Below are 12,438 nucleotides of genomic sequence, written 5' to 3' on the forward strand. Positions count from 1 at the left end.
ACTGTCCTGTTAGCGCTCGTCCATGTCTTTCTCTCCTCCACTTTCTTCTTTCCTTCCGTTCTTCCCTTTTCTTTACCACCTTCACTCTCTCCCTAATTCCCTTACTCTTTTTCCCCCCTTACCACCTCTCTGATAGCTCCCACTGACTGTCTCCCACTCCCTGTGTCTGGCTACTACTCGCCTCTTTTCTTTATCTCTCTCTCTTACTCCCTTCCCCCCCCCTCCACTCTCCTACTTCTCCTTTTTCTCTTCTTTCCCCCACTCTTCCTCCCATTCTCCATCCTTGCGTATCTGCCTACCTGTTGTCGTCCCTGTTCCCTCTCTCATTACGCATCCACTGTATTAAATGGTAATCCTATTTACCCGCGTGTGAGAGTTGTGTGTGTGATTGGGTGGTTGGGGCAAAGAGAGAGAGAGAGAGAGAGAGAGAGAGAGAGAGAGAGATTAAAGCGGGATCATGACAGAAAGTTTTGCCCGTCAATGCTGGGGTTGTGATGGATGAGACAGGCGTGGTGGTAAGGCAGGTGGGGCAGCTGTGTGATGAGACAAGTGTGGTGGTAAGGCAGGTGTAGTGGAAAGGTGTGTGGTGTGGCATATATCGTGTGATTCAGGTGTGTTGTGGTGAGGCTGAAGTGTGGTGAGGAATGTGGTGATGAGGAAGGTGTGTAGTGAGGCAACCGTGTAGTGAGGCAGGTGTGTTTTGAAGCGGATGTGCGCTGAGGCAAATATGCATGAGAATGCATGTGTGCGGTGAGGCAGGTGTGTGGCGTGGTAGGTTTGTGATAAGACAGGTTTGAGGTTAGACAGGTGTGCTGTGAGTCAGGTGTGTGGCAAGACAGGTGTGTGGTGAGGCGGATGTGATATTGAGACAGGTGTGTGGTGTGGCAGGTATGTGGTGAAGGAGGTGTGTAGTGAGAATTGTGGTGGTGAGGCAGTTGTGGTGGTGATGCAGCTGTGATGGTGAGGCAGTTGTGGTGGTGAGGTAGTTGTGGTGGTGAGGCAGCTGTGGTGGTTAGGAGCTGTGGTGGTGAGACAGTTGCGATGATGAGACAGATGTGTTGATGAGGCAGTTGTGGCGGTTAGGCAGGTGTGTGGTGAGGCAGATGTATGCGATGAGGCCAGTATGTGGCATGACAAGTTTGGTGGTGAGACAGGTGTGCATGTTAGACACGTGGTGTTAGTGATATTAAGCTAAATAAAATCGTCTTAGAATAGCAAGGATGCAATAAAGCACATCATGGTTGTGAAGTGGTTGATCGCTTTCTCGCGCTGAGTAAAAACAGTAGTTTCTGGTGATGCTGAGTTACGTTCACTTCTAAACTTCCATCACGTACAGTATTCTTTGTGGAAGGAGAGAGAGAGAGAGAGAGAGAGAGAGAGAAGCAGTAAGCTGGTGTGAGAAAAAAGATTATTAGCACTGAAATCAAGGAGACACAAACAGGTATTAACCTCCATCTCCTGGCCTTAAGAACTTCCTGTCTCCTCGTCTTCACCAGTTCAGTTCTGCTTTAAGCTAATACTCTTGTCGTTGTAGCGCCTTTACTTACCAGTTCAATTCTACTCATGGCAGGATAATATTCCTTTACTTGTAGCACTTGGTTTTTACCCGATTATTTCGCTTTCGATTGGTGAAAAAGATAACTAGATCTGATGTGAGAGGTGTAAGGCTGAGAGGGAGACCACGAATAGGATGGATGGACAATGTGAAGAGAGCGCTGGATGCGAGAGGGATGTCTGTTGAGCAAGGAAGAGGGGCTGTGCGTGACAGAAATAAATGGAGAGAAATTGTGAATGAATAAGTGATGACGCAGCCCTGAGGGGATATTCTCCCGCATTTGGTCTGATCAGCTAGTCAGGTCAGGTGCGGGTAAGGGGATGGGTCTGTTATGATGTGGCAGGGGTTAACCAGTTCTGCTGTCGGGCCCTGCTGCGGATGTCACTGATTGCATTGCGCAGTTGACCCTTGTGCGGTGTGATGCGGTGAGGATTGTCCGTTCTCCCCTTTGGGGCTAAGATGCGAATGAATGTGTTTGAATGGATGAGTAAATGGAGAGTGAGTCGTCCTGTCTCGGCTACCTCCCTTTCCTTGGGGGAAGCAGCCTAGGTATATAGATAGATAGATAGATTTCACTTTCATGATCTCTTCGTTGTTGCACGTATTCCTTAGCGGTTAATTTGTACATATGGTGCTTTTATATATATATATATATATATATATATATATATATATATATATATATATATATATATATCCACTTTCTACTGTGGCGTCCCTTTAACCTGAATACATTAGAGTGGGTGACATTAGAGTGGGTGGAGCAACAATAGATTATAAATGAGGTTCTCTAACAAAGCCCTCGTAAATACCCCCCTTCCCCCTATAGGGCTATAGTGCTGTGAGGTGTATTCGTATGGGCAGCCCTCCTTTAAGAAATGTATTATATGCCGGAAATGAGAGATATTCTGGGGCAAAGCTGGGTGGACAGGCTATGGAGGAGAGGCAGTGCGTACTGATGTGTGAACGTTGATATTGTGTTTGTGTCCTAGGAGTTTAATAATAATAATAATAATAATTATTATTATTATTATTATTATTATTATTATTGTTGTTGTTGTTGATGTTGTTGTATAACGGTATTGGTTACGGGAAATGTGGTTTATGGTGAAATTACTGGTCATCAGTGGTCAATAATATTCAAGAAGTAAAGCGACAAGGATAAATCTAAAATCAGGAAGCTGCTCGTGTTGGTTTGTTATCTGTTTATTCTCTCCTACGAGGAGAATATGTGTTCACCCCTGTTTATTTGTTTGTTTGTTGATGTTTTTCTGTTGGCAGGACTACTAAAAAACTGAGAGAGAGCTGGACCAAATTTGGTGGGTAGATAGCCCATGTCCCAGGGAACAATCAACTGACTTTTGGGACCGATCCAGATCGTATTACAGATTCTGGATCCGGAATTACTTTGCCCTTGTCGTAGAGATGCGCTCCACTGACAGCCCCTCTAATTTATGTTTGATCTGTGCTGTACCTGAATAGGGTTGTTTTTCCCCTGTTTCCTTAAGCAACCTAATGAAATCTTGCCAAACAAACCAGTAATAATCATGTTAGATGGCGGGGTTCCGGTCTCGCTGTACCAGTCCAGAACCCCAAACGAACAAAACTAGTACTGATCAAACTACGCCATTAATCTTTAGTTAAATTAGGTTTTCTTGGGCTCCATATAGTTCTGCACCAATAAGCAGGATGAAGTACATGGCTTGCGATTAACACAATTAGAATCCCAAAACGTCTGTATCATACCCAGGTGGTTGTATGGGATCTGAAGCCTTTGAACCCGAGAACGCTGTTTTTTATTTTATTCTTGGTAGCAGCAGTTTTATTCTCATTAGGAGAGCCCTGTAGTAGAGAAGGAGTTACTGGAAGCTAAATCAAACTCCTTCAGTTCACAAACGGCCGTATGCTTCAACACATATGGAGAGGCCCTACATTGGTCCCTACTTTACACACTAAGGAAAGCACAAGCAAGCCCTCAATTTTTACATGGTATGCTAAGAGAACATTAAGGGAAAGGGGGCGGTGGGTAGCCCTGCGTGACCAGTTGGTACGTCGGAAATGCTCCAGTGGAAGTCGCCGTGACTATTCTTTGTCCAGACGATGTCAATCGGCACCAAATCAAAATAATTTCCCGTCATTTTTTTTTATATATCAGCACTTATTTGTATGTATACTTTATATACTGTTATAGTAATAATCTTTTTAATCAATACTTATGTTGTAAATATGATAATTAGCGCTGGAGATAGGTCAGGTTAGGTTAGGATAAATTTGGTTAGGTTCTTAAAACTGGTTAGGTTAGCTTAAAACAAGTTAGGATAAATAAGGCTGGGTTGAATTACGCTAATTTATGTTAGGTTTGGGTAAATAAGCACTGATAAAGGGCAAGTTCGCTGAAAAATAGCGTTCTAAGATGGCGTTCGTCAGTCTTCGCGCACAGGTTAGAATAAGTTTGGTTAGGTTAGCATAAAATTGGTTAGGTTAGTCTAAAATAGGTTAGGTAAGGTTAGGAGAAATAAAGTTGGGTTGTTACGAAAGTTTAGGTTAGGTTTGTTTAAGTAGGCCAGCAAGGGTAATTTCGATCATATATGGCGCTCTAAGATGGGGTCCATCTGTCCTCGTGCACCGCAAGATAGTGGCTGTCCGTGAACAAGCACCGCTTTTTAAAGCATTTTTTACCACATTTAAAAGAAATGAAAAATACTGTAACTTGAGCACACAATTCGAGAGTACTTGAAGAATCCCATGAAGGGCTAAAGCTAGGAAAAAATGCAATATAAGGTGGTCCTGTGTCTCCTTAACGATTACCAAGAATTATGAATAGAATGCTGCTGATAAATAACTAAAAATAGTATTATAAGAAAATGAAAAACAGTTTGCAGTGCCTGAGATTAAAACGCAAAGATGATCCGATGCTGGCATGACGCTTCATAGTTTGGCCTATGAGCGAAGAACAATACCTTTCCCGTTATATATATTAACGTATATTATTACCTTTAGCATTGGCTGAACGTTCTATATTCAGTTAAATCACATGGGTAACGCATAAAAGTGGTTTACGCATGTCAGTTTTAGGATCTCGCCTACTGTTAACTACTCTTAAAAAAAAAAAATGACTGCGTGTCACCGCCAGGGCAGAGACGGGCCCGAGTTTGACCTACTATACTCGGTAAGGTACAGCCCGAGTGTTTAAATAACCAACGGTTCAGTTCTCGTGTATTTTTGCATTGCACTTTCAGCAAGTTAAAATATTTTTTACATAAATTATTTTTATTATTCTATGCCTTCTGGAGATACAGAGTTACATTGTTACGAATAATTAACTATAGGGTTTGAGAAAGCCAAGCATTCCTCCCCTTAAAAAAACGTTGGAACAACCCCTTCAGATTGAGGGAAGTCTTTCCTTACTTAAACATTTAGCATACCGTTTTGATATAGGGCCCCTAGGAAAGGCCCTACATTAGCTTTAAGCATACGGCCGAAAGTCTTTCTCATTCCCTTCAATCATAGGACACATTAATGTATTTTCCCTTATCACCTGCAGGTGATTCATTTAACTATTGAAAGACTTTTGGTAATAAAAGGACTAGTGAAGGCTGTATCTAACCCCTCCAGTTCGAAAAGTGTTCCGTACGCTATTTAAGTCTTCTGGAGATACCGAGAATATAAGTAAGCATCATGATTTGGGGATTAAGCTGAATAAAGTGGTCTGAAAATACCAAGGACGAAGCTAATACATCATCGTAAGGAAGTGGTTGATCACATTCTCACGGGGTGTAGGAAAAAACACACACACAATGAAACTGTAGTGTTGAGTTACTTTACCTCTAAATTCCGATCACATACAATAGTCCTCCTCTTCCTCCTCCACCTCTCCTTTCTCCTTTTTGTTGTTGTTGTTGTTGTTGTTGTTGTTGTTGTTGTTGTTGTTGTTCCTCCGCCCCTAGATTTATGGCGGACTGCAGATTGAAGTTGCTTTCCTCCAGCAGTCGACCATCCTTCTTCCGGGGGATAAAGAGGGAGATGATTAACATATGTATAACCGCGTAACGGACCCGACCGATTCGTTGCCAGCGCTAGGAGGAACCTCTCTCCAGCACCACTGATCAGGCGCTGTTACCCTGGTTAGATGTTTTGAGCACTGGAGAGGTTGGATATTGCCTTCATCAACTGAGTCACTACTGGGGTGCTCTCCAATGCTGAACATAATCGTCTAGCAATTACAGGAACTTACGTACGTAGTCGTGATAATAAAAAGTTTTTTTTTTTTTTCAGTACTCTAGCACATTTGAGCCTACGTATTATTTATTCGTTTCTGGACATAGACAAATCTGCTCGTTCTCACAGGTCTTGCAATCCCCTATGCTAAACACCATCACATGTTATTTCTTAGGCACTTATACCCTCCGTCCTTATACTAGGGTTGTATCATTTACGAGTGGAGTGAACGTGTTAGCGGGGGTATTTCATGACATACTGCATACAGTACCTACAGGCAGGTCGTTTGTAACATCAGTACACTCTGTTCTAACAACATTAAAATCATCATACACTTTCATACCTCAGCCTAGGATCGAACTTGTGTCCTTTCAGACAGCAAATACCACTTGAGCACAGCTTCTCCCAGACCTTTATCATATACATATTTTCGGTTCATAATCATTTTACACGCCTGCGGCTCCGAGATGGTGAAGCGAGACTGCAACTCTCCAACCCACACAACTATTACTGATTAATCTGCCAAGATCTCACTACTTTCTGACACTGCTTCGAGGCAGTGGAGGTCGAATATTGACTGCAGCTCCACTTCATTTACGGTCTGCTTTTCAATTCGCCTCAGGTAATCGCAGATAGGGGATGAAGGATGGTAGGGACCTAGACAGGCACCTCCTTAGGATCTGACACAGCTTCGAGACAGTGCTAGGGGACTACTAATTGCTGCGGTACTTTATTTTATGGTCTACATTAGTTTTGATGTCAGCTAATCCCAATGGGGGATGGGAAATGGGAGAGAATTAATCTTTATAAAACAACAGTCTTAACAAAAGATTATCAACCCTTGTTCTAAACAGCTTGAACATTAAATGTTAAAGCTGAAGCGCAGGTCAGCATCTTTGGAGTAAATTGAAAACCCCTGCAACAAATCCTGAAACTCATGCCACCGCATTGAGACCTGGAACTACGTTAGTCAGTCCGCTTGGTGCTGGAATATGTGTGTGTAACGTGTCAGCAACAGCACACATTCGACACGCCTCGGATGTAAAGCAGGTGCTTGAATGGCAAGCAGATTTAAGTCACACATAGCATCAAACGCCCCAGCAGAAGCAGTGGTGAGAGTTGGCAGCCGAGCAGGGGCAGAGCAGAATTAATGCTGAGTGAGACCATGAAAGGGCGGTAGTAAAAAGTAGGAAAAAGTGATAGGTGGTGACAGATGAACAATGTGGAGTAGTATAGACGAGTGTGTGATCGTGAGATGACAGGAAAAAGTGGTAGATGAAGAACTAGATGGTGGGATTCAAAGAGAGCGAGTATATGAGGAAGTGATGTGTCTGTGATGAGGTGATTGTATTGAAATATCAAGCAAGTCTGTGATAGCAGGGTTGGAAGAAGAAGTGAAAGACGTACAACAGAATGGAGAAATGGAGGGATGTGTGAGAGAGGATAAGAAATAAACGACCAGCAGGAAGGAGGGACAAAATGGAGACTCATAAGGAGAATGGTGTGTTATGAGATGAGAGGTAATTACCGAATAGAGACAGAAATGCAGAGAAAGGTTGACAGTAGTAAGAAGATGCGTAAGTGATAGAACAACAAGATAAAGGGATAAGGTGAGGGACCAAAACAGAGAGTGTATATGAGATAGGAACTGAAGGAAGAAGTGGCAGACGAAGAACAAGACAGAAGGAATCGACAAAATACTGAGTATAGGAAGGTGGAAGGCGTGTCGTAGAATAAGGAGTTTTTATTGAATAGGGACATCACTTCTTCAAGAACGTGTAATCTATTAAGAAGAGGATAAACAAAGATAGAGGGATTAGACAAAGTTGGGAGAATGTGGGGGATGGTGGTGGGTCTTGTGATAAAGAGTCGTTACTTGCTGAGGACACAAAAAGGTTAGGAGCAATTTTTGTTCGAGACTCCTCTTACAGCATTAGGGGAGAGAGAGAGAGAGAGAGAGAGAAACTCGAAACGAGGATGGTCAGTATGTCTTAGGAGAGTTTTAGTAAACACAAGGATGTCTTTTTGTATTATTCTTTGCTGTCTACTGACGATTTGTTTCAGCTGAGGGTAGTTTGTTCACACGGGAGAGGTAATTAAATACAGCCTTGCATAAGCCTCAGTGTCAGTGGTCACTTAATAAACTATATAAAGTGGTCTGGTAGCAGCAAGAATAAGCTACAAATACGTACCATCGTGCTGAAGGGGATGGAACTGAGATGGATAAGGTGTGTGGAAGCCACCGTATCTGAAAGTCATAATATGTAAAACTCATGGTGAGGGTAAGGCTGCGTCCACTACAAATGCTTGGCAGCGCGGCCGGCTGCTGGCAGGAGTTTTTTATCATTAACCATTTAAAGTTCTCGCCCTCACCCGCCCGCGTCCAGTTGGATCATTATGCTCTTTCTACTCTAACTTGGCCCAAAATTACCATTTCTCAGTTTGAACACCGAGTTGGAACAATATATCAACACTAACATATGATTTCAGTCGCAAAGAAGTGCTATAGGCCTACGTGAAATAAGCTGCAAAAAGACGAATACCTCAGCCACGTTAGGGTGAAAATAATATAACATGGTTTAGAAAGATGCAAAATTCCCTCCGCACCCGCCCGCGACAGCAAACATTCGGTGAGGACACGGCCTAAATAGTTTCTGGTTTTACTACTTTGCATCTAAATGCGATCTGTACCATGTCATGCAGGATAACCACATTGAAGGCTCACAACTCTGGGATAAATGATGCTCATGATTTATGGGTTTGCCTGCACCTTCAACCTCTTAATATTAACACAATAAATTCTTTGACGTCTTTCAAATTTTATATGTGGGTAAGTTGGTGAGTCACGTTTGCACTGTGAGTGAGTGAGTGGGGTTTAGGCTGTTACAGGTGGTCTACGTGCCCATTTTCTTTGAGAAGTTGTACGTCGGACTCCCCCATTTTGGTTTTGTGTGTAATCGTTCCTGTGACGCTAGTTTTCCTGTAATTACTGGTTGTATTATCAAGAGATGAAGTTTCGCCTATAGGTTCATGGTGAAGAGAGATCCACAGAGGGAATGGGTACTTCATCCCAAGTAAGGGAAATAAGTCACTCAGAAGAACAGGTGCCTACTCACAATGGGGAAAAGAGGTCCCTTGGGAATATATAAGTCCCGAGAGAGGGAAATAGGTTCGTAGGTGAATATGTGAAACACCTACGTTGATAGATAAGGCCATGGGAATGGATACGTCGGTCCATGTGGGGAAGATATGCCCATGAGGATATAGATAAATCTAACCAGTATAGTGAAAATGTTTAATGAGGGTAATATGTGTATTGTGGATGGGGGAAATATGTTCGTAGTTTGAATAAGTTCGTCCGAAATGGAACGAAGTGGCAAAGTAGGTCCAGTGGGTAAAAACAGGTCCATGGGAATGCAGGTCCATGGAAAAAATAGGTCCATGTGAGGTGTAAGATTTTCCTCATTGGTAGGCCATAAGTTCGAGGACGAACAGGTTTCTGGGTAAAATAAGTTCATGTAAAGATTATGTTCATGTCGAGAAATAGGTCAGTTGTGCAAAAATAATTCCATGGATTACATTGTTCCAAGGGAGAAAAATGATTTATTTGGGGAATTTGTCCATATGGGAAGGAAAATCGGTCAAGCAAATATCTGTGTGGAAAATAAGTCCACATAAGAATACATGTATGGAATGGAAATAGGTTCATGTGGGAAGATTGGTTCACATGAGAATAGGTCCATGGGTGACAAATAGGTTGACCGCTGGGGTTTTAGCCGAAAATTGGCTAACGTTGCCAGTAGTCTCTATCTATTATTCATCTATTGTCTTGGTGTATACATTGTCTAATGTCTTTATCTGCGCTGTTTTTCTGTTGTCACTGTACTGCCAGTTCATTTATCTGCTTTCTATTTAATATCTATCTGTATACTGTCTGTCTGTACTGTCTGTGTACTGTATATCTTTGTTGTCTTTCTGTCGAGCTCTTCTACTGTATTTACTGGCAGTATATTTAATAACTATAACTTCAGTCTATCTGCATTGTTTCTCTACAATACTGTATACGTAATTTCAGTCTGTCTAACATCTCTACTGTCTATCTGTTAACTGTTATGGTCCTTAGTTTTTTGTTTATCTCATGTCTATATCTTCTCCCTGCCTGCTTATCATATCTGTCTGCGCTTGATTATTTACAGTCGATCTTGCTACAATGTCTGTCTTACTGAATATATGTCTATGTTCTGTCTATCTGTCTATAGCCCGACGCCCTAATCCCGCAAAGGGTGGCCGCAGACAAAACGCCTCCAAGTCGCTCTGTCACCCACCATTTGACTACCCTCCCCCCAACTCACCCCGGCCCTCCCTCACATACCTCTCAACTCCATCCCTTCACCTCATCCTCGGTCTACCTTTCCCTCTCCCTCCCTCCACCTCACCTACATACACCCTCTTAGTCAGTCTTTCATTCTCCATTCTCTTCACATGTCCATGCCACCTCAGTGTATTTCTCCTAATCTTCTCAACCACATCTATGTTTTCTGTTCGTTATATGCTTGTATTTTGTTTATTTGCTGTCTGTGTTCATTTACTTGCCTATTTTTTCATCTGTTTGTCTGTCTGCTTGTGTCTGTCCATTTGGTTTTCTATCTGTCTCTATTAATTTATCTTTTGTATGTTCGATGTCTTTCTGTCTGTGTCTACTCTCTATGTATCTGTTTCTATCTTTTCTATCTGTTTACACATATATATCTATCAGCCTTTGTTTAGCGAGTACTTCTCTATCTTTCTATCCACATAGGCCTATCTACCAATTGTCAATTCACTTTCAGCCTCTGTTGTTTCCCGGCATTTTTATATTGTTCTTGGTGCAGCTCTTAATACCTTCACTGCAGTTACGATATTTCTAGTTAATTTTGTTACTACGTGTCGATTATTTTCAGCTTAGGCGAGCCCTGGGTAAAGAAGAGACTATTGAAGGCTGTGTCTAACCCCAATAGTTCGAGAAATCCATCCTACGGTAAATGAAATCATTTAGAAACAGAAAGATTAATATAGGAATACGTCATTTTGTTGGAAGTGGTTTATTTTCCATTTTTACCTCAGCTGCCTAGTTGCTATTGTGCCCCCTGGATAATCGATAGCGTGAACCCAGTAGACTGCTGGCTGAAGTTCCCCTCCTCCTGCAGGCCAATATCCTCCTTTCAGGGGATAGGTACTGAGTAAAGTGACGTTTGTATAACGGAGCAGTGGAGCCACCCTCTTATATTGGTGCCGCCACTTGAAGGCATCCCTCTCCAGCACCGCATTTGATTTATAAGATCCATGCTAACCCCTTCAGTATGATAACATGCTTTTTAATTCCAACTACATCCAGACGACTCCATTAAACTTAAGACAGATGTACAGTAGTGATGGTGATGAATTCTCTATTTAATTCCTCCAGTCAGCGGTAAAATGGACGTCACCGGGCTGAATGGGTGAATTGTGTTCTTGCTGACGACTTTAATCAGACGTGGAGGGATTTACCGAACTGGAGGGGTTAGAGGTTGCCTCGTGAACCCCTTCAGTGTGACATGCCCTGGAGCTGATAAAAATAAACTTTCGCAAGACATCACTGGATTTATGGGAGGAAAACAGTGTGAGTTATCCCTTTGCTTCTTCGGTCTGGTAACATATTTTCCACTTCATTTTTGCTGTTGTGTATACTGTACGTTCAATATGTGACAAACCTCTATTACGTGAAAGAGTTCATTAAGGCAGATCTCATTCTACTTGTACCTAAATTCTCGTCTAAGATGAAAAATATCAAGCCGTAGCAAGAATGAAAACGACGTCATCGGAGTGAAGGGGCTAAATTATTCACTATCCTTACGTCATATATAGTGTCATTCTTGCCATCCACAGACGACTGTATTAAGTCTGGGAACAACATCTCGAACAAAGTGAAGTTAATGAGTTCTATTCAGCCCCTCCAGTTCCAAATACTTTTCGAAATTTGATAAAATCGTGTGGAAACAGGGAATTAAAATGAAACTACGTCCTGGGGCTGCAGGAGCTAACTGGGCAAACTTCCTAACAGTGTCACCTGGTGTACGGCAGAAAAAACAGTAAGTAGATTATGTGAGGGTGGTTACCTTAACTTTTTCACCACGGGGACGGCTTTTAATTTTATTTTTCCTACCTTCAGACAATTTTATTCACTTTAGGAGACTTCTGGAACTGAATGAGTTAGGTAAAAACTTCACGTACCTTTTCAGTATGAGAGGTGTTCCTTAAATAGAGCAAACTCTTGAAACTGGCAAGATAAAAAATAGAAAATGCCGCCACAGAAGTGAGGTCACTCTAGGGAAGGCATGTTGTCCTAAGGAGGGTTTCATGAAGGGTATTTTTAATTTGTTCACCCAGAACAGTTGTGTCAAAACTGAGCAAAGTCAGGAGGAGGAAAAAAAGAAACTAAATAAATATAAAGAACGTTACCACATTGAAGAGGTTAACGTTTTCAGCAGTGATGTCTTTTATATTTTATTCTTCCTCCAGATATTGGATTTTTTCTTCTCTGGCTTGACCTATTTTATGTATGTATGCATATATATATATATATATATATATATATATATATGAGAGAGGGGGGTGTGAGTTGGGAGCAGGGGAGTGAAATGGTGGGG

The sequence above is a fragment of the Coenobita brevimanus genome, chromosome 70, assembly GCF_032717465.1.
Source record: "Coenobita brevimanus isolate Jiangsu-jjx chromosome 70, ASM3271746v2, whole genome shotgun sequence".
Taxonomy (NCBI): domain Eukaryota; kingdom Metazoa; phylum Arthropoda; class Malacostraca; order Decapoda; family Coenobitidae; genus Coenobita; species Coenobita brevimanus.